The 26,817-nt window shown below is 37.3% G+C and overlaps 2 pseudogenes; both read left to right on the top strand.

The window, feature by feature from the left end:
• The first annotated feature begins 5,438 nt into the window (after positions 1-5,438).
• Positions 5,439-6,371, top strand: LOC112912089 (olfactory receptor 51A7-like; annotated as a pseudogene).
• A 7,879-nt stretch (positions 6,372-14,250) lies between these two features.
• LOC112912090 (olfactory receptor 51A4-like) lies at positions 14,251-15,259 on the top strand (annotated as a pseudogene).
• Positions 15,260-26,817: the final 11,558 nt, after the last annotated feature.

Below are 26,817 nucleotides of genomic sequence, written 5' to 3'. Positions count from 1 at the left end.
GATATACTTTCTACATATGATTTATTGAAAAAGATAGCTGAATAACAGTGAATGTAGAAATATCTCCATTCTAAATAAATTACTTCAAAAAAATTTGTGTGTGTGGTGTATGTGTGTGTCTATGTTGAGAGAGATTCATGAAATCAATCATTTTAAATAGTCAATGGATATTACCCTTGGTTATAGGTGTAGAGGGAAGAGAGAGGTCAACAGTCAACAGAAGTCTCTCAATCAGCCATTTATAAGCTGGAGATCTTAGGAAGTTGGTGGCATATTCAGTCTGAGTCCCAAGACCTGAGCACCAGGGTGCTTTAAAAAAAAATTATTTATTTATTCATGAGAGACACACATAGAGAGGCAGAGACACAGGAAGAGGGAGAAGCAGGCTCCATGCAAGGAGCCTGATATGGGACTTGATCCTGGGACTCCAGGATCACACCTTGAGCCAAAGGCATATGCTCAACCACTGAGCCACCCAGGCATCCCTCACTTTTGTATTAAACATGTCAATATTATTTATTTTCAATATCAGGAAGTATTTTAAAAGTAAATACTATTCCCTTATCTTTTAAAAGTAACAGTTTGTTCCTTTCAGAATTAAAACCCAGGGATGAAAAAAATAATAATAAAATAAAACCCAGGGATGTCTGGGTGGCTTAGCTGGTTGAGCAACTGCCTTTGGCTCAAGTCATGATCTTAAGGTCCTGGGACTGAGCTCCACCCTGTTCAGTGGGGAGTCTACTCCTCCCTCTCCCTCTGTCTCTCAAATAAATAAATAAAATCTTTTTTAAAAAAAGAATTAAAAAAAACTCAATAACCTAACTGTACTATCAATAGCGTAATGACATAGAATATACAATGTGACAACTGCTGGGAAAATGCCAAGAACAGAATGCTCTGAAACTACAGGCAAGGGAGCAATTAATTCAGCATAATGGACCTGGGACTGGTACACTCTCATAATCTCTTTTTTTTTTTTCCTAAAAAAATGACTAAAGCATTTGCATTATGGGAATTCACCTGACTCTCCTTGAATCCAGTTAAGCATTCATTAAAGTATTCAGCTGGGCTTTTTATTCCCTCTGAGGGTAGCCTTCTGTATTATCATCCCAAGAGGCCACTCACAAAGCATCAGGAAGGAAGGACTAGTATTGGGGTGTTATGATAATCCTGTGTACCTGAGACTGGGATTGGAGTGGCTTCATTCTTGGTTTATATTTCTGAGCCTGAAGTGTAGATCTAATAGCCCACATCTTGGTAAGTACCCAAAAACCCTAGTGTTCCAATTAGATTTCATCAGTCAAGAGCATTAAGATGGATAAAATGTGTCCTTGATAAAATGTTAATATTTTATCGTTTAACGCCAGCTTAAATCTTAGGATATACTTAAGACTTTGTTAATACCATTGTATTGGTTAGAGTTCTCCAGAGAAACAGAAGCAATAGGATATATATTGGCCACTGAGGATTATATATGGAGACTGAGAAGTCTCTCAGTCAGCCTTTTATACGCTGGGGGTCTTAGGAGGTTGGTGGCATAATTCAATCTGAGTCTGAAGACCTGAGCACCAGGGTGCTAAGGCAGGAAAAGATAAGACTGATGTCCTGGCTCAAGTATTCAGGCAGGAAGGACTGAATTCTTTTTCCCTCTACCTTTTTGCTCTTTTCAGGCCCTAAACTGATTGGATCATGCCATCCCATACTGCAAAGGGAAAACTGCTTTATCTATGAGTTCATAGATTTTAATTAATCATGTGTGAGTGGGTTTTGTACAAATTTCATTTTATCATTTAATTTTAATATAGAAGCCTCCAAGTTGAGGATAACATTTTTAATTCATTTATTGAATATAAGTATATATCAAAATGATTATATGGGATACCATCAGCTAGAGGAAGGAAGAAAAGCAGAAATATTATCAGCAAGAGAATACTAATAACCCTAAGTTACTATTACTGTCATTACTCAGCGCTGGACCTCAAGTTTGGGTTAATTTGTGTTCACTCGGTAGTCAGGATGAAAACAAATAAACAACAACAACAAAACAACCCCTATTCAAGCAGGAGAAAAACAAGTGTTGCAATATTGAATATGTCAAGTTCTACCCTAGGTTGCTCTATGTAAAATCAAAATGTTATACTATTATATAAAAATATGGATCCTTTAAAGAAATGATGGCTTTGCATAGATCACTGCACTCTTTCACTTCAGATCATCTTCTGAAGCAATTATATGGATGCAGGGAGCTTTATGACATGTGTGTTTAGGGGCTAAATCAACCCACTCATACCAACAGAGGACTTGAGTGGGGGTGTAAGGCAGTCCAAGAGAATGGAAGTGTGAGTTTGTATACCTAATAGGGGAGAATATAGGGCTTTGCATTTCAGTCAAGGTATTTGACTTGGGGAGGTTGGGTTATTCTGATTTTCTTAAGGGAAGTAGAATGACTGACATTACAGAAAGACAAATCTGGTGCTGACACAAAGGCATTTTGTAACATCCGTGCAACACCTATAGCCTCCTTGGAACTGCTGATGAGTACCTTCCAAATGTAAATGTAGTAACTGTTAAACCAGTTGTTTATACGGTTATTATATTTTCATATGCTAATTGCATTTAGAACTTCCTGTGTATTCTCCATTAGTGTATGATTCCACATTCATATACTTCAAAACTATATTTTTCTGTGGATACATTTATCACTAAATTGCTGACTGGTGACATAGAGACAGAAGTTAAACTAAGCAAGGCATTCTAACTAAAAAAATGGGATTAAACCTAGGGGAAAAAATTTAAAAGCTCAACAAAAGTGGTCACAGAAACAGAGCAGGCATGTGCAGCAATTTATGGACTGTGAGGTAGAGATAAGAAAATGGTACAGGAGATAGATGTGGACCCATAACAATATGTGCAAGAGAAAGAGAGGACTGCATAGTGCCTGTGTGGCTCAGTCATTGAGTGTCAGACTTTTGGCTTTGTTCAGCTCAGGTCATGATGTCAGGGTCCTGGGGTGGAGCACTATATGGGGCTCTGTGCTGCTTGAGATCCTTTCTCCCCATCTTGCTCCTACCCTGGCTCGCACCCACTCTTCAATCAATCAATCAATCTTAAAAAGAGGAATGGAGAAAAATATAAAAGCAAGTATGAGGGTATAAGCATGTTTAGAAAAGAGAGGCAACATAACAAAACTTGATACTGATTATGTACAAAAGAAATCTACAAGACTTTTGCAACATACGTGTGAACAAGAGAGGACAAGAAAGAATGAGGCAGCATAATAAACAAATGACTTATGTACCACTTTAAGGGATAGCATTAATTCCCTAGTGATCAGGAATTGGTATAAAAGCAAATCATGTGTGTTAAATTTATGTTTATCTGCAATGTGCCTTTAAAGCTTTGAAATATTTACAGTTTTTTAAAATAATGTCAATAAGTTATCTTCCATAAAATTGCTTTCATGCCAGCCCAGAGGTAACCAGGCACCAGTTCTATTAAAATGTATCTTTCTTACTTAAATGCTCCCTTTTTAGTTGGTGTCTTTCCACTTGTAATTAACATTGACTTTCCAGAATTCCTCAGGTATGCAAATTGGATAGTAAGCCAAGGTTTGCAGAGGAATGGGATAGGTGCTCCATTTTACTTCATTCCTTCAGCCTCTAGCTAAGAACAATCATTTATATTTATCCAACAAATATTTACTGAGAACCAAATGCGTGAAAGCATCCAGGAACATCAAGATAAACATGAAATATACCCTGAGCACAAAGACATCAGCAAAGTAGGAGGCAAAGATGTGAAATAAATGTCAAATAAATAATCATATGATAAACAGGCAAAAGGTCATAAAGAAAAGCACTCTGTCTGGAATGTAAGGTGAAGAAATAGTCCAAGAAAGGATTCTAAAGGACATGATATCTAATTTAGTATTTGGACATGCAGGCGAGGAAAAGAAGGACGTTTTTATGATACATAAAAGCAAAATACTTGAAACAACATGGTATTCTGGAAATTGAAAGAAGTTGACTGGGACATAAGGAAGAGATTAGTCATGGAAAGATAGGAGACAGGTAATTAATACCTGTCTCTAGCCAGGATTATACTGTGATCACTACTAGAAATGTTCAGTCTCACTTTTTCACTTTTATGTTCACTATGTAGAAAAAAAATACATTGCTTTCCTAGCAACATTTCTCATGATCTAAAACTCTTACACCCTTATCATATCACAGGATGAATTTTACAATCAGTATGGATTTTAAAATTCCAATATGTGGCCTCATTAAGTATGATTATGGAAAGCATCATGTTCAGCTTCTAGATGTAAAAATAATCAACAAATGACACCTAACTCTGGGAAACAAACAATGGGTTGCACAAGAGGAGGTGGGTGGGGGGGTGGGGTAGCTGGGTGATGGGCACTGGGGAGGGCACTTGATGGGATGATATAATGGGTGTTTATTATACTATATGTTGGCAAATTGAATTTAAATTAAAAAAATAAAATATTGACAATGGTTCTACTATAACTTTCCAATCCTTTGACTTGCATTTTCCTGATGATGAATGGTGTGGAAGATCATTTACATCTTCATTATTGAATTGTAAAGTTTCTTCCTAAATTCTGGATGCATGTCCAGATATAGGATTTGCAAATATATTCTTATTCTATGGTTAGTCTGTTGACTTTCTTGACAGTGTACTTTGAATCACAAACTTTTAAAAAAATCTGATTAAGTCCAATTTATGTATTTTTTGTTTATACTTTTTGTGCCATACGAATCCATTTTCTAACCCAAGTTCAGAAAGATTTACTCCTTTGTTTTCTTCAAATGGTTTTACTATTATAGCTCTTGTATAGAAGCCTTATATTTTGATATAATTTGTTTGTATATAGTGTGAGGTAGGGATCTAAGTTCATTATTTTGCATATCTATATGCAATTGTCCTACCATCATTTTTAAAACAATACAATTTCTTAAAGGTTAAATATTAAATAATTGCCCATGCATTTATAGTGTTATGTTCCTGATTTGTACCTATGTTAATCCATATAATTTCCAAATTCGTACAGTGTCACTATCCTAACAAAATATGCTATTGGAAATAGAGGCTGATAAATTTTCTGTTTCCTTCTTACGTGCTGAGTCTAAGGAAAACATTTTGAATATTTATATCCATCTACTGATGAGGGATAGGTACATTTTCATGTTTTTCCTGTATCCTGCTTACATGTGTCATGATATTATTCCTATCTGTATTTTACAAAATGTTTTATTTTCATCCTAAGAATTATTGCAGAATAAGTGGAATCATAAGATTTCCATTGACCTGAATGACTAGACAAATGACTACACAAATATACATTTAAGCAAACTAGTTTTTGCCATTGTAGGATGTCTCTTCTGAGACCCACATTCTGATCTCACTTTACTGCAATGTCAGCCCTTACCACTTCTGAAGTGGAAATCTCTACCTTCTTCCTCACTGGGATCCCAGGGATGAAGCATGCTCACATTTGAGTCTCCATCCCCATTTGCCTCATGTACCTCCTTGCCATCCTGGGGTAACTGCACTATCCTCTTTTTCATAAAAACAGAGACCTCTCTGCATGAGCCTATGTATTATTTCCTGTCCATGCTGGCCTTTTCTGACCTGGGACTGTCCATCTCCTCCCTTCCAACCATGCTGAGAATCTTCTTGTTCAATGCCACTGGAATCTCCCCTGATGCTTGCTTTGCCCAGGAGTTCTTCATTCATGGATTCTCAGCCATGTACTTTTCATCATGTCTATCGATCACTTGATAGCCATCTGCAACCCTCTGAAATACACCTCCATTCTGAATAGTGTAAGAGTCTTTAAAATAGGCTTTGTATCTGCTATAAAAAGTCTCTTATTGGTCTTCCCTTTCCCCTTTATTCTGAAGAGGCTGAGATTCTGTAAGAAAAGCCTTCTGTCTCACTCTTACTGTCTCCATCAGGATGTCATTAAACTGGCCTGTTCTGACAACAGAGTCAATGTCATCTACGGACTGCTTGTGGCTCTAACAGCTATGTTAGACTTGGTATGCATTGCTGCGTCTTACATGCTGTTCATGAAGATTGTTCTGGGCATCACCTCACACAAGGGCTATCTCAAGGTCCTCAACACTTGCATCTCCCACATCTGTGCTGTGCTGATCTTTTATGTGCCTATTATTACCTTGGCTATTATTCACCGCTTTGCCAAAAACGTTTCTCCAGTTGTTACGGTCGTCATAGCTGATACCTTCCTTCTGGTTCCCCCTCTAATGAATCCCCTTGTGTACTCTGTGAAGAGTCAGCAGATTAGAAATCTGATTCTCATGAAATTATGTGAGATAAAAGGTTGATGGAAAGCTTCAGCTGCAATGAATGCCCAGCTCACTTTGCACAAATGCAGGGATCCAAGAATGACAGTGAAGTAATAGAGATTGACAAAAATATATATTTCATATATAGGCTCATCAAATTTCAAATTATTGATTTCATTTAGCAGCAACAACATCCTACATGGTTTAGGGTTATAATACATTAACCATTGCATTTTCTATGTCCTTTTACTCTTTTACCTCTCCACACAACCAGCTATGTGATTATATCCACAATAGCCACAAAAGTGCCATCTTAATTTGATTAAAATGTTAGATTTATTATTCTTAAAAAAAGAAAATTAGTATGTCCCTTTGGGAAAAAAGCAAACATAACTCTAACTCAGGCATGATCAGTTCTAACTAAAGTGAACTGAAAGATTAATCACTCACACAGACACACACATTCACGCGCGCGCGCATGCACAGCATCAGCATCCCCTAAACACCTATTTTGTGTGTATATGTGTGTGTTTATGTGTAGGGAAAGTGATATATGTATGCCTAGTTGTGTGTTTCATCAGCAAGTCAAATAAATCATAAAAATGCTCTTATCTTCAAGTACCGTGAAAAATGTACTAAATGTAAATACAGTGATAGATGAGCAAATATGTTATCAACTTGTATTTTAAATTTTTTGCAATATATTTAATAAACCATCTTCTTTAGTATGCATATTGAGTGAGCTGTTCCTTATTAGTTTGTATAGCACTGTCTTTTTGCCAGTTTCATATTTTAAACACAGTATTATTTCTTAATTGTCTAAATCCTGCATCAATGTGTATGTGACCAAAGTAGAGCATTTTAATTTCTATCTCTGTCAGTGTCTAGAAAAGTACCTGGGACATATGAACTATTTATTGTATGTTTGTTAAAATATAGCAGTCCTAGAACATTTTGAAGACATGACTATAAAGCATGATAAGAAAGCCACAGATCTATCAAAGTATGCCTGAAAATTCTCGTTTAATATAAAGTTCACTTCTACAAATTAATTACTTGAGTATAAATTAAAATAAAAGCAAACATGAATATACTTAGCAATCCTAAAAATAAGTGGAGTAATCTCATTATATAGATAAGATCTAGCCAGGTCTTCACTAAAAGTTATCTAACTGAATTTACTCTCACGTGTAATAAGCATTACTATTTAATCCACACTAAATCCTAAAATTTAGAAAGCCTATATTAGTAAGATAAACATTCCATGCTAGAGACAGTATTATATCATATTATCCTAAACAACACAACATTTTTTTTTAAGATTTTACTTATTTATTCATGAGAGACACACAGAGAGAGGCAGAGACATAGGCAGAGGGGGAAACAGAGTCCCTGCAGGGAGCCTTACCAGAGACTAGATCCCCAGACCCTAGGATTACGACTTGAGCCAAAGGCAGAAGCTCAATCACTGAGCCACCCAGGTGCCCCAAAACAACATTCTAGGGTAAGACATTGCAATGGCTCACAGATATGAAATAGAAGTTGTGGGAACTTGGGGAGCTTCATCATCCTTAAGTTGTAGAAGTCATTGTTAGCATTACCAACTCTTGCTCTTATAGTTATCAAACTTTTCTTTGCTTCAATCATTATTCTGAATGAAGCCCCCTATATAATGAGTAAATGGTCACACATTGGAGGAATGGATAGTGGGGACATGTTTTACACCTCCACTAACAAAGAAGAGCATGGACTTTCATTATGAATTTCACTTACAGACTTAAGAAAAGGGCTGAAAAATATGAATAGCTTGATACTCTTACACCAGGACTGGTCATACTACCCATGGATATGAACTCAATGTGATTGGCAAAACTTAGTCATGGCATGACTACAATCACTGTGACTGGAATAAACAAAGGAAGTAGTTTCTTCTTCTAGGAAGGTTGGAGAAATAGTATTTGGAAAAAATAGAACAAAACAAATTAAATAAAGTAAAGGAAAACCAAATAAAACCAGTATCTGTCTCATAGACCTGCCAAAGATGGCAGACTGACATCACTGAGAAAAAATAGGAAAAAAAAAGTGATTTAAGGAATAAATTATTAAAGAATACATAAGAAATGAACTCAAATGGTGGCCTGTAGTAATTTTATTGGGATTTCTTAGAAAATACATCCATTATACTTCTACACAAAGAATTAGGAATTAGTGTATTTACTAGAGAGTGCAATTCATCATTAAAGTGGTAAGTTATCTTTAGAATGCTACATTTAAGAAGACAGACAAGTTTGCTGATATATATATATATATATATATATATATATATAATCATTTTAACTGATAGCACCTATATAAGAGCCATGGAAAGCCCGCCTTTCAATCTTTGCAAGGCATTACAATCACTTGGGAGGTTTTTATTTTTTTATTTTATTTTTTTAAAATTAATTTTTATTGGTGTTCAATTTACCAACATACAGAAAAACACCCAGTGCTCATCCCGTCAAGTGTCCACCTCAGTGCCCGTCACCCATTCCCCTCCAACACCCACCCTCCTCCCCCCTTCCACCACCCCTAGTTCGTTTCCCCGAGTTAGGAGTCTTTATGTTCTGTCTCCCTTCCTGATATTTCCCAACATTTCCTCTCCCTTCCCTTCTATTCCCTTTCACTATTATTTATATTCCCCAAATGAATGAGAACATACACTGTTTGTCCTTCTCCGATTGACTTATTTCACTCAGCATAATACCCTCCAGTTCCATCCACGTTGAAGCAAATGGTGGGTATTTGTCGTTTCTAATCGCTGAGTAATATTCCATTGTATACATAAACCACATCTTCTTTATCCATTCATCTTTCGATGGACACCGAGGCTCCTTCCACAGTTTGGCTATTGTGGCCATTGCTGATAGAAACATCGGGGTGCAGGTGTCCTGACGTTTCATTGCATCTGAATCTTTGGGGTAAATCCCCAACAGTGCAATTGCTGGGTCGTAGGGCAGGTCTATTTTTAACTCTTTGAGGAACCTCCACACAGTTTTCCAGAGTGGCTGCACCAGTTCACATTCCCACCAACAGTGTAAGAGGGTTCCCTTTTCTCCGCATCCTCTCCAACATTTGTGGTTTCCTGCCTTGTTAATTTTCCCCATTCTCACTGGTGTGAGGTGGTATCTCATTGTGGTTTTGATTTGTATTTCCCTGATGGCAAGTGATGCAGAGTATTTTCTCATGTGCATGTTGGCCATGTCCATGTCTTCCTCTGTGAGATTTCTCTTCATGTCTTTTGCCCATTTCATGATTGGATTGTTTGTTTCTTTGGTGTTGAGTTTAATATTTTCTTTATAGATTTTGGAAACTAGCCCTTTATCTGATATGTCGTTTGCAAATATCTTCTCCCATTCTGTAGGTTGTCTTTTAGTTTTGTTGACTGTATCCTTTGCTGTGCAAAAGCTTCTTATCTTGATGAAGTCCCAATAGTTCATTTTTGCTTTTGTTTCTTTTGCCTTCATGGATGTATCTTGCAAGGAGTTACTGTGGCCGAGTTCAAAAAGGGTGTTGCCTGTGTTCTCTTCTATGATTTTGATGGACTCTTGTACTTGGGAGGTTTTTAAAGTCTGGTAATAAATGTAACATCGCAGGCCAATTAAATCAGACTACAAAATTATTTGTAACCTAATATTCTATTGATGGATATTAGAGTTGCTTCCAAATTTTGCCTGTTATAAATAAAATTCCTATAGATAATCTTCAAGATGTTTTTTCTTATCACAGCTATAGAATTTATGAATGGTATCATTATGATACTAATTTTTATTTCCCTAAATGCAAATTGAACTGTGTTTAAGTATATTTATTCCTCGTGGATGGTTTGTCTTTTCATCTTAAAAGTGTCTTTCAGTGAACAAAAGTTCTCTTTTGTTTGTTATAAGTGATTATTTTTACTTCAGGGCTAGTCTTCTTATGTCCTTGATTATTCCAAAGTTATGAACATTTTTTTTCTTCTACTTGTTTTCTTTCCTTTTATATTTAATGGTTAGATCTGTGATCTAGCTGAAATTTCTGATAAAGCTAATATTTATTCATTTATTTATATATACAAATTGCTCCATTTCTTGAAAAGATCTTCCTTTCCCTATTGAATTTTGTCACTGTCACTCTGTCTCTTCTTGTGTGTTGGTTTTGAACCTCAGGAATTTCTCAGGTAAAATAGAAACTGCTCCCCATACACGTAGGGCAAACAGAGAACAAAGAAAAAGACATAACCCTCCAGTTTGGTAGGTGGCAGGTTTAATAAGCACAAAAACATATGAGACTTGTTTTTGGTAGTCATAAGACAAGTAAATCTCCATACCTGCCTGCCAGAACCTTAAAATTATATATAGAAGCTTGAATGGGGTTCAGTCATATATACCATCCACATGGTCTCAATAATATATTCCTTCCTCCAAGCTATGTCCTTGAAAATTTCAGGGCTCCCACTGTGAAAAGAGTGTACAGAATGTACATTTGAGGGTCAAGTGGGGGTGCTGAGGGGCCTCCAATTACCCAGGTTTAGCTCATGGACCAGTCAGTTACATCCTTTTGATGTATTCCTCCAACATTGTATCAATACCACACTCCTAAATAAATGCAACTTTAGAATTAATCATGAGATCTTATGGTGTGGTTCATTCAATGTTTTTCTTGTCTTGCCTGTTCTAGGTCTTTCTGCATTTCCACATAAAGTTTACAATCAACTTGTCAATTTCCACAATAAAATCTACTAGGATTCGATTAGAATTGTGCTGAGTCAATGCTACTTTCTGAATAATTGTTAGCAACACAGTTTTCTAATCAATAAGCCTGATCTCTCTTTTTATATAGGTCTTCTTGAAATCTTCTGCAATGTTTTGAATTTATTGGTGCAGGTATCTTAAAAGTATTTATTTTATTTATTTTTACACATTTGACTTTACTGATTCAATACCTTGATTGACATAAGTGTTATTTAAATTTATACAAATTGTTTTTTTCAATTGTGTAGGAACACAGTTTCGTATAGTGCTGGATGGCTTTTTAAAACTAACTTACTCTCGTCTGTTGATGAGTGGATAAAAAATATGTGGTATATACATACAATGGAATATTAGCCTTAAAAAATAATGAAATCTTGCCATTTACAATGACAATCTAGAGAGCATAATGTCAACAAAATAAGTCAGAGGAAGACGAATACCATATGATTTCACTTATATATGGGATATAAGAAACAAAACAAACCCAAAGGGGGAAAAAAAGAGAAAAAGACAAACCAAGAAACAGACTCTTAACTATAGAGTACAAAGTGATGGTTACTAGATTGGAAATGAATAGGGGAATGGGTGAGATCAGTGATGAGGACTAAGGAGGGCACTTGTGATGAGCATTGGGTGTTGTATGGAAGTGCTGAATCACTATATTGTACACTTGAAACTAATATTACACTATATATTAACTGGAATTTAAATAGAAACTTAAAAAAATAAAGCTTAAATTTAAAAAATTAAAAATCATAAAAACTTATTCTTAATATTTATAGATTTCTATTTTTTTAAAAAAGATTTTATTTATTTATTTGAGAGGGAGAGCACAAGCAGGAGGAGTGGCAGAGGGAAAGGGAGAAGCTGGCTCCCTGCTGAGCAGGGAGCCGGACTTGGGGGTCAATCCCAGAACCCTGGGATCATGACCTGAGCTGAAGGCAGGCACTTAACCGACTGAGCCACCCAGGTGCCCCTATTTATAGATTTCTAAACAATCATATCATTTGTGAGTACAGGCATTTTTACTTTATCCTTTCAAATTTTTATTTTTTTCATTCCTTTCTTCTTTCCACATTACACAACCCTGGATATCTAGTGCAATTTTGAACAGAATACTGATAGGACATCATAAACTTTACATGTCATTGAGAGAAAATGCCCAAAATTATTTAAATCTTTTTTTTTAATATTATTTATTTATGATAGTCATACAGAGAGAGAGAGAGGCAGACACAAGGCAGAGACATAGGCAGAGGGAGAAGCAGGCTCCATGCACCGCGAGCCCGATGTGGGATTCGATCCCGGGTCTCCAGGATCGCGCCCTGGGCCAAAGGCAGGCGCCAAACCGCTGCACCACCCAGGGATCCCTGCCCAACATTATTTAATCATCGTAATGTCAGCTCTAGCATTTTTACATATGTCTATCAATTCAAGGTAGTACCCTTTATTTCTAGTTTACTCAGGTTTTGTGAAGACAATGTATTAGGATTTTATCTATTGAGGTGGAATGCAGTTTTTCCTCTGTCAGTGTGAAATATATGCATGATTATGGAAAAGTATGTATTTCTATGATCAGCTCCACTTGTTCACAATGTATTTTTTTTATATATCACTGTATTCTACCTCTACTTTTGTTATGTTTGTAGATATCCATATTCACAGAATATATTAACCATCAATTACTGTTTCTTGTACTGTAATTGTCTGGTTAGGTATCACACATTAAACTAGTGGAGAAGTGTTTAATCTCTATCCAACAGAGTATGTATAATATTGGTATTATTTTTTGTTGTTGTTAAATGCCTAATATAAATAAGAAGAGTAGCCTCTTAGCCTGGGGTTGATTTGAGGGCTTTTAAAAAAAAATTATGAAGTAAGTGCTATTAACAGATAAAGAACTATCCAGCTTTTTGTTTTCTTGTTTTAGAGATTAGTATTTTTCAAAGAATTTGTTCATTTCATCTGAGTTATCTACTCTATTGTAAAAAATATTTAAAAAATCATATTCATTGTATTCTATGAATATCCTTTATATTGTTAGTAAAATCTGTTTCTTGTTTTTATTATTAATACACATTTCTTGTTTTCTCTCTTCTCTCTTGTTTAGAGTTGCTAAGTTTTATGGATATTCTTAAACTTTTCACAGAACCAGACTTCTGTTTTGATTTTATTTATGTCAGATACATATTTTATTGATTTCTGATCTTGCCATTATCATTCCTTTGTACTTTGGGCTTAATTTGTTCTTCTTTGTTATCATCCTGAAATAGAAGCTGTATCTTTAGATTTTCACATATATATATGAAATTATATATATATATGAAATTGTATGAATTTGTATATACAAATTAATTGTATATATATGTGTGTGTGTGTGTATATATATATATATATATATATATATATATACACAATGGAATAATATCCAGCCATCAGAAAGGGTAAATACTTACTAGTATTACAATATATATTAACTAACTAGAATTTAAGTAAAATACTTGACAAATTAAAAAAGGGGGTAACTGATGATTGGTTACTAAAATTTTACAGAGGGATCCCTGGGTGGCACAGCGGTTTGGCGCCTGCCTTTGGCCCAGGGCGCGATCCTGGAGACCCGGGATCAAATCCCACATCAGGCTCCCGGTGCATGGAGCCTGCTTCTCCCTCCGCCTGTGTCTCTGCCTCTCTCTCTCTCTCTCTGTGACTATCATAAATAAATAAAAAATTTAAAAAAAATAAAATAAAATTTTACAGAAAAAAAAATGAATTCAGACCTCCATCTGAATGCAAAATAAAGATTCAGTTTCTCTATAGGGAAAATATGGCCAAAAAGAATTTTTCCAAGTAGGATATTTGAAGACACTAGCTCAAAGTGGCATGTATATTTCTTAATATGGCAGCCACATACATGCTTTGTTCTGTCAAAAAAGTTGTAAGAAGCTTTTTAAAAACTATTTTTCTGTGATATTTACAGATAATCATATTTTACTAATTCAGCATTTCTCTCTCTTTCACTGAAGAGACCTCTAAATTTATCATTTTCATTATCAATACATCATATGTTGAAATCACCACCTTCCTCTTGGTTGGGGTGCCAGGGCTGGAATATACACATACCCTGGATCTCTATTTCCATCTGCAGCATGTATCTTTTTGTTATTCTGGGAAACTGCACCTTTTTGTCATCAAGACAAAGCTTTCCTTGAATGAGTGCATGTATTACATCCTTTCCATGTTGGCCATGTCTGACTGGGCTTGTCCCTTTCTTCTCTACCTACCATGGGGAGGATCTTCTATTCAATTCTCTGAAATTTCTGCCAAATGCCTGCTTTGCCCAGGAATTCTTCATCCATGGATTCACAGTATTTGAGTCCGCAATGTTCCTGATCATGTCGTTTGCCTGTTTCCTAGCCATCCACAACCCTCTGAGATATAGCTTCTTTCTGACTATTGTCGGAATTGCCAAAATAGGAATGATCTTCTTTTTCAGAGTTTCCTCCTGGTTCTTCCCTTCCCTTTCACTTTGAGAAGTTTGAAATGTTGTAATAAAAACCAATTATCCAGGCAGCCTGGGTGGCTCAGCGGTTTAGTGCCACTTTCAGCCCAGGGTGTGATCCTGGAGACCCAGGATTGAGTCCCATGTCAGGTTCCCTGCATGGAGCCTGCTTCTCCCTCTGCCTATACCTCTGCCTCTCTCTGTGCGTCTCTCATGAATCAATAAATAAAATTTCAAAAAAGCAAAAAATAAACCCAATTATCCTATTCCTACTGTCTCCATCAGGATGTCATGAAGTTGGCCTGCTCTGATAACCAAACTGATGTCATCTATGGCTTTTTGAAGCACTCTGCCTTGTGGTAGACTTTATGCTTATTGCTATGTCTTACATCCTGATCCTCAAGACTGTGCTGGGAATTGCATCCTGAAAGGATCAGCTCAAGGTCCTCAATACTTGTGTTTCACATTTCTGTGCAGTGATCATCTTCTACTTGCTCATCATCAACCTTGCCATTGTCCATCACTTTGTCTGACATGTCTCACCTGTCTTTAATATGCTCATGGCAAGTGTGCCTCCAGTGATGAATCCCATCGTGTACTGTGTGAAAACTAGGCAAATTAGAGCGAGGATTGTAGTAAAATTATGTCAGAAGTAGATACAACAGTGATTTGTAATAGGAAACACAGCAGTCAGTTTAGGGAAAGATTTCCAAGATAAGTTTCAGAAAACCTAATATTTGACACAAAGATGAATCAGTATCACTTTTTGTAATTATGTAAGATTTATTTCATTAATAAGTGATACTGGGCATGAGTATAAATAGGACTGGTAAGAGAAAGTACTTATCTTGGGGTCCCTCCCTTAAGGGATATAAGAAAATCCATTATCAGTTTAAAAATAGATGTCTTATGATGTCATCTATCATAAAATCCAAAAATGCTAATACACAATAATTTCCATGTATATCCTTCTGAAGGATATACAGAAGTTGATTCCTCATCTCTCAAATGCAATCCATCTGTATTAATTTCTTTCAAGTCTAGACTAAAATTTTAACTTAGTCTGTCTTCCTCTCATTACTTTAATTTTATTCATCCTAGTATAAGTCACCAGTATCTCTTTAATGAAATTCTATAATAACCTCACAAGTTTCTAAACATCTACTCTTGCTACTTTCTAATTGATTCTTTATTTTAAAGACAAGAGTCATATCTTTAATATATAAATAGTCATATCTTTAAACATTAAATAATGTAATGTTTTTAAATGTAAAGTTTCTTATTTCTTTGAGAATAGAATTAAAGCAATGAAATAGATACAAAAAGGCCATACATTGACTGGATCTTCTCCACTTCTCCAATATCATCAAACAGTCATCAAACTCCAGCCCTTTCCATCTTCTACATATTTGTAGAATTTACAGAGCTCTCTGCTTCTTGTGAGTCATCACATCTGACCTTCAGTTTTAGAATGTTCTTGGCACCAATTTCTTATAATTCATTTCTATTACTTTTTTTGTTACATTTTGACTGAAGTTCACTGTAGAATACTTCCCTAAACCCTCAGTTCAAAACATGACCTTCTTTTTGAAATCTCTTTTCCAGCTTCTTTTATCTTTTATTCTGTTTATTATTATTATTGACCACAAATGTAATTCTATCTTTTCTTTATGCTTTCTGAATAAAGTGTGCTTTCAAAGAAAGGCAAACCATATCCATTTTATTTTTCTTTGTGTACCTAATATGCAACATATTTTCTGATGTGGAATAAACCTCCAATAAATAATTGCTGTTGAATGAATGTGTAAGTGAGACCACATTTGGGAAAAGGAAATTACTTGTTGAGGAGTTCAGTAAGACTCCACCCAGATGTGATTAATTGGCTTCAGTTGCATATTATAAAGGTAGGCATATCACAGATGCTCAAGAATGTTAAAAAATAATATAGGGTTATGGAGGAATATTTTGTTTTGGTTGTGAAAAATGACAAAAAGTACAATTTACCTTCTTAACATGACCTCAAGACTCATAATCACAGAACAGAGTTTTCATATTTTCTCATGCCCACTCATTAACTCAAATCTTATCCACAAATCACATTTCTTGTTTCCTATATTTTTATCCTTAAGTAATTCAAGAAACAAAGTCCATAAATGTCAAATACTTAGTGAATAATAATGAACCCATCCTTGGAAGGTACCTCAGAATTAATGAAAGCTTTTCACAGACATACACATTGTTTTTGAATCTCTAATATGTGCAACATGTTTTCATATATTTTCTTTGATTCTCATAATAAACCAGCTTTCAATAAAACATTCCTATTTATTTTTTCAGTTGAAGATATTGAGGCTCTGAGAAATTGATTTCATGAACTTCACATAAACAGGAAATTAAAAGCTTTAATTCACACCTTATCATTTATACTTCAGGATAATACTAGCTTGGCTACATTTTAGCTTTCATGTACATTCAAAATTGCACCTGTTCCCAAAATGTATCCTAGAATAGGAAACTGCAGCATCAGATCAAGAAGTTTTTCTATTTCTTGAGTATCTTAATCCATCCAAAAGTTTCACAGTGAACCTGTGAGAGAAGCCAGTATAGTATCTGCTTCAAAAATACAATAACAGGGCAGATATAGGATAGACAGTCCCATTCCAAGAAAAATAAATTGAAAAGTAAAGGATCACAGGTCCCAATCCAGAACTTTGTGGATCAAATTCCATTACACTTAAAGTCTTGAGTATAATTCTCTTTTGCTTGATGTTCTCTCCCCCAGGTCTGCCAGGGTGAAATCCCTGCCTTTTTAGACCATCTGAGTTTTGGCCTTGCCCCATCAACTCTGGGTATTGGCAGTCTGTTCTACTGGAATCAAACTAGTGATCCTGTCCTTTGAAACCAAAGAGGAAATAGCCTTGTCCCCCAAAACTTTGGCTCTCTGGGCTCATGGTAGTCTTGGTAGCCCAGCTAACCTCTGAACCACCTTTGGGGGTCATTCCTCCCTTTTCTTAAAGGCTAATGAAACTTTGTAGCTTAAAAGCTGTATTGGCCAGTCCTGTGGCCTCTCAAAAATCTGACACCTTTCCTTTATTTCATCTCATTTATGTCTCCATCAGTATAAACTGCCAACATTTCTGCTGGTGTATAATTCTCAAAACTCTATTTGGCTTCCCATACAATTCACAAAGTCATCACAGATTTTATTCAGATTGCTACCATAGGGGACAGAGACTTCAGTAGAGCTGAGCTTGTTTGCATGTCTATGTTGCGGCACCCAGATGGCTCAGTTAGATAAAATCTGCCTTTGGTTCATGAAGGTCATGATCCCAGGGTCCTAGGATTGAGCCCTGTGTTGGGCTTCCTGCTCAGCAGGAAGTCTGCTTCTCCCTGTGCCCCATCCTCCACTTGTGTGCTCTCTTTCTCTTTCTCTCTCTCTCTCAAAAATAAATAAATAAATAAATAAATAAATAAATAAATAAATAAATAAAATCTTTAAAAAAAAGAAGGAAAGAAACCTCAGATTGAAAAGCTACTAATATTTGCTATAGGACAGTAGGAAGCTAGTCCAAGAAACTTTCTCCATCAGATTTCCCCTACAATCCCTGTACACTTTGAACAAATTCTTCATTAAAACTTGCTAAAAAGGAGAGCAAGCTTTTATTGCACCTATAGAAATAACTGCATTGCTGTGAAAAGCAAGGATACTCAACGTGAATTTTTGAATTTGGAGAACTCAGAAACAGACATTTCAAAAGGTTTTACTTCAGTTTACAAAAGCAGAGTCTGCTAGATCATTATGGAATGCAGACAGTTTAAGAAGAAAAATGGGCCTTTTATGTATCCACAAAATAGAACATTTTTAAAAATCATAATATTTAAAACAAACACAATAAAATGTATCTCATCAGTGCAACCAGAGTTGTTTAATTCCTCTGCTAGATCCAGGATTAGTACTCTGCTGAAGCTATCCATCTCTCAACTATGAAGAGTCCTGGCTATCATGACTCAGTCCACTGCCAGGGACTGATAGTTATCTAAGAATCTGTTTGTGAAATGTGGACTACTACTACAGTCTTTTTCCATGGGCTCTGAGACCATTTTACCTTGTTGAAGACCCGAAACCCTGGCCTTTCGAAGATTCCAGAGGTTTCAGATAAGCATCAGAAAAACAAAACAAAATAAAAACTTCCTGTAGTTTTAAAATAGTTAAGATAGTTAAAATTATCCTAAAATGACGATAATTAATTTCTTTCTGATCATTTTCATATGTCAAATTTCCAAGGAGAGTTGGTAACAAGAACAATGCATGTGACAAGAAAATTTTATTTAATTCTCTAGTATGCAAAACAAGATAATGAAGTCATTATGAAAAATAAAGTTCTTTTTTTTTTTGAAAAATAAAGTTCTTGATAACCATGTCCATTCATGTCATGTCTTCTGCTCATTTTTAATTAAATTATTTGGGGATGGTTAATGCACCTAAAGGTCCAAAATTTCTGAAAAGCTGGGCTTCCAGAAGAAAATTCAGCTGCAGCATCTGTTGTGAGTAGAGTACTGATCTCTAAATCAAGGAAGGTAGAGAAATATATAGCAGCAGAACAAGAGACAAGGTGAAAGGCAGTAAAACAGAAGAGAGATAGAAAAGAACATGATTAAGGGAGAAAGCACAGAGAGAAAGCCATGTGAAACAATGGTTATATCCAAGACAGTGAAATCTGAGGGAAAGGGGCAAGTCCTGCAAAGAGTTGGAAGCAGACAGGAGTAAAAAAAAAGAAAAAAAAGAAAATGGGTAAAGGAAGTGAAAACAGATGACAAAGGAGTAGGAATCCTCAATTCACCCAGCCCCACCAACTGACCTAGATAACTTTCAAAACATCCTGAACACCTACGAATTCGACCTGAGATTTAAAGAGAGAACAGCCAGAACATTACAGAGAGAAGGGTTTTTGCTTCTAACAAGGTAGGAAGGCGGAAAAAAATAAAATAAAAAAGAATCCAGTGGGGGAGGGGCCCCGCAAGGATCCAGGCTAAGGCCGGGTGGCCAGAGCCTCCGGGAGAGGAAAGCCCAGCCCGGGAGAAGCAGGAACTTAAAAAAATCCCCATCAGATTCTTCCCGGACAGAAAGGTGCTCAGCAGGGAAACCGGGCAGAGCCGCAGGAGGGGCAGTGGAGCCCCCAGGTTCCTGGGTCATTAATAGAGGAAGTGGCCTCGGGGGAGAGGGCGCCACAGACCACCTGCACCCCAGGCGGGGCCTTGGGGGAAGCCGGTGGTTCAGGTGGGGGCTCCCGGCAGAGGGGGCTGCGCCCTGCTGCCTTCGGGAGTCCCCCCCCCACCCCCCGGGAGCGCATTCCAGCAGCACAGGCTCCTATTTCGGGGCACCAGGACACAGCCCAGGATCCGGCGCTCCCCCTGGGATGGGCGGAGGCGGGGAGGGCAGAGGACAGCAAGGACTCTCCTCCTGCTGGGCACCCCCAAGCTGTGCAGATCAGCACCCCTGCCCCCAGAGCATCCAGGCCAGATGTTGCAGGTGCTAACTGGGGGAGCTGACTCTAGAGCTGGAGACCTGACCACCGCCAGTGGTGTTGTTCCTCCTGGTGTCACCCTGTGCCTGGGAGAGGCGTGGCTGCCAGGGGACAGAGGCCTCACAAGATAAACAGCTCCCACTGAGCCAGGCCCCCGGCGGCGGGGGGGGGGGGGGCAGCTCCCCCGGTGCACAAACCTGAGAATCAGCACAGCCCCTTCCCCAGAAGACCAGCTGGAAGGATAGGGGAAGAACAAGTTCTTGGTCCAGCAGCGCTGGAAAGCTCCAGGGGAAGTCAAGGGATTTACAGTATGTAGAACCAGAGAGTACCCCTCCTATTTTTTTCTTCTTTCTTTTTCCAGTACAACTCGTTTTTATATCAGACTGTTAATTTCCTTTTTTTTTCTCTTTACCCATCATAACTGCAATATTTTACCGCCTCTTCATTTTTGTTTCTTGCTTTTTGACTTTCATATTTCTACAATTACAGGTCCTAGATATATTTTCCACTTCTAGATTCCCTTCAACATACTCAACTTAATTATGGGAGATATACAAGATACTTTTTTTGGTTTGTTTGTTTTGTGTTTTTTTTTTTTGTTTTGTTTTGTTTTCTCAGCCTCATTTTGTTCTACAATGGTGGAAGTTAATACCTTCTAAAACATGAACAGTATGCAACCAGAACCAAGTGGTATACCATGCTGGTTCATTCTGTGAGATGCTTCATTCCCAATATGCCTCCCTCTTTTAGCTCATTTATGTTTTAGTGGTCAGTGTTGGGGCCTTTGACAAATATTTCTGTTTTATATAAATTTGGGACTGAGAAAAACAAAAGACCATGAGGAAAGGTTAAGGGAAATAAATGATAGCCTCAGAAGGAAAAATGTATGTATAATTGGGGTTCCATATGGCGCCAAGAGGGAGAGAGGACCAGAAAGCATATTAGAACAAATCATAGCTGAGAACTTCCCTAACTTGAGGACAGAAGCAGCCATTCAGATCCAGGAGATAGAGAGCTCCCCCCGCCCCAAATAAATAAAAACAGTTCAACATCTCAATTTTATTTTATTTATTTATTTTTTGGAAAGGGAGTAAAATTTAGTGTATTTATTTATTTAATTTGTAATTGGAGTTCAATAGGCCAACAGTGCATATTATCCAGTGCTCATCCCATCAAGTGCCTCGATTTTAATAGTGAAACTTCCAAATTCCAAAGATAAAGAGAAAATCCTTAAAGCAGCAAGAGACAAGAGATCACTAACTTATATGGGGAGAAATATTAGATTAACAGCAGACCTTTCCACAGAGACCTGACAGACCAGAAAGGGCAGGCAGGATATATTCAGGGTCTTAAATGAGAAGAACATGCAGCCAAGAATACTTTATCCAGCAAGGCTCTCATTCGGAATAGAAGGAGAGACCAAGAGCTTCCAAGACAGGCAGAAACTGAAAGAATATGTGACCACCAAACCAGCTCTGCAAGAAATATTAAGAGGGACCCTGTAAAAGAAAGAGGAAGCCCAAAGAAATAATCCACAAAATCAGGGACTGAATAGGTGTTGCAATGACACTAAATTCATATTTTTCAATAGTAACTCTGAACATGAATGAGCTAAATGAACCCATCAGAAGACACAGGGCTTCAGACTGATTAAAAAAAAAGACCTATCTATTTGCTGTCTACAAGAGACTCATTTCAGACCTAAGGATACTTACAGGCTGAAAATGAAAGGTTGGAGAACCATTTACCATTCAAATGGTCCTCAAAAGAAAGCTGGGGTACCAAGCCTCAAATCAAATAAATTAAAGTTTATCCCAAAGACTGTAGTAATAAATGAAGTGGGATGCTATATCATGCTTCGGGGGTCTATCCAACAAGAGGACCAGATAATAATGAATATTTATGCCCCTGATGTGGGAGCAGCCAAGTATCAATTAATAACCAAAGGAAAGACATACTTAGATAATAATACACTAATAGTAGGGGTCTTCAACAAGGCACTTTCTCCAAATGACAGATCTTCTAAGCACAACATCTCCAAAGACACAAGAGCTTTAAATGATACACTGGACCAGATGGATTTCACAGATACATATAGAACTTTGCATCCTAACAAAACTGAATACACATTCTTCTCAAGTGCCCATGGAACTTTCCCCAGAATAGACCACAAACTGAGTCACAAATCAGGTCTCAACAGATACCAAAAGATTGGGATTGTCCCCTGCATATTTTCACCATTATGCTTTGAAACTTGAACTCAATCACAAGAAGAAATTTGGAAGAAACTCAAACATGTGGAGGTTAAAGACCATCCTGCTGAAAGAGGAAACGGTCAACCAATAAATTAGAGAAGAATTAAAAGATTCATGGAAACTAATGAGAATAAAGATACAACCATTCAAAAATCTTTGGGATACAGCAAAAGCCGTCCTGAGGGGGAAATACATCGCAATACAAGCATCCATCCAAAAACTGGAAAGAACTCAAATACACAAGCTAGCCTTGCACCTAAAGGAGCTGGAGAAAAAACAGCAAATAGATCCTACACCCAGCAGAAGAAGAGAGTTAAAAAAGATTCGAGCAGAACTCAATGAAATAGAGACCAGAGGAACTGTAGAACAGATCAACAAAACCAGGAGTTGGTTCTTTGAAAGAATTAATAAGATAGATAAACCATCAGCCAGCCTTATTAAAAAGAAGAGAGAGAAGACTCAAATTAATAAAATCATGAATGAGAAAGGAGAGATCACTACCAACACCAAGGAAATGCAAACAATTTTAAAAACATATTATGAACAGCTATACGCCAATAAATTAGGCCATCTAGAAAAAATGGACGCATTTCTGGAAAGCCACAAACTACCAAAACTGGAACAGGAAGAAATGGAAAACCTGAACAGGCCAATAATCAGGGAGGAAATTGAAGCAGTCATCAAAAACCTCCCAAGACACAAAAGTTCAGGGCCAGATGGCTTCCCAGGGGAATTCTATCAAACGTTTAAAGAAGAAACCATACCTATTCTACTAAAGCTGTTTCAAAAGATAGAAAGGAACAGAATACTTCCAGACTTGTTTTATGAGGCCAGCATCACCTTAATTCCAAAACCAGACAAAGACCCCACCAAAAGGGATAATTATAGACTAATATCCTTGATGAACACAGATGCAAAAATTCTCAATAAGATAATAGCCAATAGGGTCCAACAGTAGATTAAGAAGAAGATTATTCACCATGACCAAGTGGGATTTATCCCAGGGATGCAAGACTGGTTCAACACTCATAAAGCAATCAATGTGATTCATCATATCAACAAGAGAAAAAACAAGAACCATATGATCCTCTCAATAGATGCAGAGAAAGCATTGGACAAAATACAGCATCCATTCCTGATCAAAATTCTTCAGAGTATAGGGATAGAGGGACATTTCTCAGCATCTTGAAAGCCATCTACAAAAGGCCCACAGCAAATATCCTTCTCAATGGAGAAACACTGGGAGCCTTTCCCCTAAGCTCAGGAACAAGACAGGGATGTCCACTCTCACCACTGCTATTCAACACCATACTGAAGTCCTAGCCTTGGCAATCAGGCAACAAAAAGAAATCAAAGGCATTCAGATTGGCAAAGAAAATTTGAAACTCTCCCTCTTTGCAGATGACATGATACTGTACTAATACAATCCAAAAGCCTCCACCCCAAGATTGCTAGAACTCATACAGCAATTCGGCAGTGTGGCAGGATACAAAATCAATGCCCAGATATCAGTGGCATTTCTATACACTAACAATGAGACTGAAGAAAGAGAAATTAAGGAATCAATCCCTTTTACAATTGCCCCAAAAGCATAAGATACCGAGGAATAAACCTAACCAAAGAGGTAAAGGATCTATACCATGAAAACTACAGAATACTTCTGAAAGAAATTGAGGAAGATACAAAGAGATGGAAAAAGATTCCATGCTCATGGATTGGAAAATTAATATTGTAAAAATGTCAGTGCTACCCAGGGCAGTTTACACATTCAATGCAATCTCTATAAAAATACCATGGACTTTCTTCAGACAGTTGGAAAAAATAATCTTAAGATGTGTGGGGAATCAGAAAAGACCCTGAATAGCCAGGGGAATATTGAAAAAGAAAACCAGAGCCAGGGGGATCACAATGCCAGATTTCAAGTCATACTATAAAGCTGTGATCATCAAGACAGTGCATTACTGGCACAAAAACAGGCACATAGATCAATGGAACAGAATAGAGAACCCAGAAATGGTCCCTCAACATTATGATCCACTAATATTCAACAAGCAGGAAAGACTATCCACTGAAACAAGGACAGTCTCTCAATAAATGATGCTGGAAAATTGGATAGCCATGTGCAGTAGAATGAAACTGGACCACTCTCTTACACCACACACAAAGTAAACTCAAAATGGATGAAAGATCTAAATGTGAGACAAGAATCCATCAAAATCCTAGAGGAGAACACAGGCAACACCCTTTTTGAACTTGGCCATAGCAACTTCTTGCAAGATACATCCATGAAAGCAAGAGAAACAAAAGCAAAAATAAACTATTGGGACTTCATCAAGATAAAAAGCTTCTGCACAGCAAAACAAATAGTCCACAAAACTAAAAGACAACCTACAGAATGGGAGAGGATATTTGCAAATGACGTATCAGGGAAAGGGCTAGTATCCAAGATCTATAAAGAACTTATTAAACTCAACAGCAAAGAAACAAACAATCCAATCATGAAATGGGCAAAAAACATGAAGAGAAATCTCACAGAGGAAGACATAGACATGGCCATCAAGCACATGAGAAAATGCTCCGCATCCCTTGCCATCACGGAAATACAAATCAAAACCACAATGAGATACCCCCTCACACCAGTGAGAATGGGAAAAATTAACAAGGCAGGAAACAAGAAATCTTGGAGAGGATGTGGAGAAAGGGGAACCCTCTTGCACTGTTGGTGGGAATGTGAACTGGTGCAGCCACTCTGGAAAACTGTGGAGTTTCCTCAAAGAGTTAAAAATAATGCTACCCTATAACCCAGCCATTGCACTACTGGATATTTACCCCAAAGATACAGATGCAGTGATCGCCGAGACACCTGCACCCCAATGTTTATAGCAGCAATGTCCACAATAGCCAAACTGTGGAAGGAGCCTCGGTGTCCATCGAGAAATGAATGGATAAAGAAGATGTGGTCTATGTATACGATGGAATATTACTCAGCCATTAGAAACGACAAATACCCACCATTTACTTCAACATGGATAGAACTGGAGGATATTATGCTGAGTGAAGTAAGTCAGTCAGAGGACAAACTTTATATGGTCTCATTCATATGGGGAATATAAAAATTAGTGAAAGGGATTATATGGTAAAGGAGAGGAATTGAGTGGGAAAAATCAGAGAGGGTGACAGAACATGAGAGACTCCTATTTGTGGGAAACGAACAAGGAGTGTTGCAAGGGGAGGTGGGCGGGGGGATGGGGTGACTGGGTGTCAGGCACTGGGTAGGGGGCACTTGCCAGGATGAGCACTGGGTGTGATACTCTATGTTGGCAAACTGAACTCCAATAAAAAAATATACAAATAAAGGAAGTGAAAATAGAATGAAGCCTCAATAGGAGAGACACTAGGACAAAGACTGTGAAATGGGAATCAAAGTAGTCAAAATATACACATATACAAAAGAATTTATTTATTTATTTATTTTTAAAATATTTTATTTATTTATTCATGAGAGAAAGAGGTGGAGACAGAAGTAGAAGGAGAAACGGGCTCCCTTGTGAGGAGCCTAATGTGGGATTCAATCCTAGGACGTAGGATCATGACCTGAGCCAAAGGCAAATGCTCAACCAGTGTACCACCCAGGTGCCCCATGTAAGCATTTCTTAAATAAAATGATTATCAGGGACTTCAGAAAAAAAGGATGGGATGTTTTCAATCATGAAGGAGGGAAACTGGAGCTCATAGTTTGCAGCAATATTGAAAACCTGAGCTCAGCTCTGCACACTCCTCCAATATGCTGAGAACCATGAGACTGTGTTTATAGATGTAGGGAGGAATTTAAAGGCGATCTTTCAATGTTCTTACCAAAAATTCTGGTAAGGTTCTGTTTCAGGTCCTGGGTGATATATGATTGCTTATTAGATTGCACCGCATGCGCAGAGGATGGTTGCTTGGCAATTATGACAGAAAAACCTTAGGGGTGGGGCTGAGGGTAGGGGAGTTATTTGTGCTTGGTCAGGATAGAACATAGGAGGTTAACAGATGAGCAGCTTCCTCTGATACCGAGTCACCGGAAAAGATTTCAGATTAGACTGGTGAGTGAAACATCCAGAAAAGTCAAAGACATGCCAGTCCCTTAGGAAACAGGGCAGGTACACATGGATCAGGAATGCTGGACTTGGGAACTTGAGAGATGTATTTATAATTTTCCCTGGAGGCCCTGATTCTGTGTTCCTTCTGGACCTCTCAGTTATGTTATGGGACATAACACCCATATGGGACATAAGGGTGTTAAACTTGGGCCCTCAGATTCCAAACCCTGAAATAAATTAAATATTCAGTTTCCTCTACCAGGAAAGAAGTCTACACACATCAGTGCAGGCAGCTGAAAACTTAAAAAAAAAAAAAAAAAAAAAAAAAGGCAAAATCTTTGCAGGGAAGTTC

This window comes from Vulpes vulpes, chromosome 11 (genome assembly GCF_048418805.1).
Source record: "Vulpes vulpes isolate BD-2025 chromosome 11, VulVul3, whole genome shotgun sequence".
Lineage (NCBI taxonomy): Eukaryota > Metazoa > Chordata > Mammalia > Carnivora > Canidae > Vulpes > Vulpes vulpes.
This window is presented reverse-complemented; position numbering and strand designations above follow the sequence as displayed.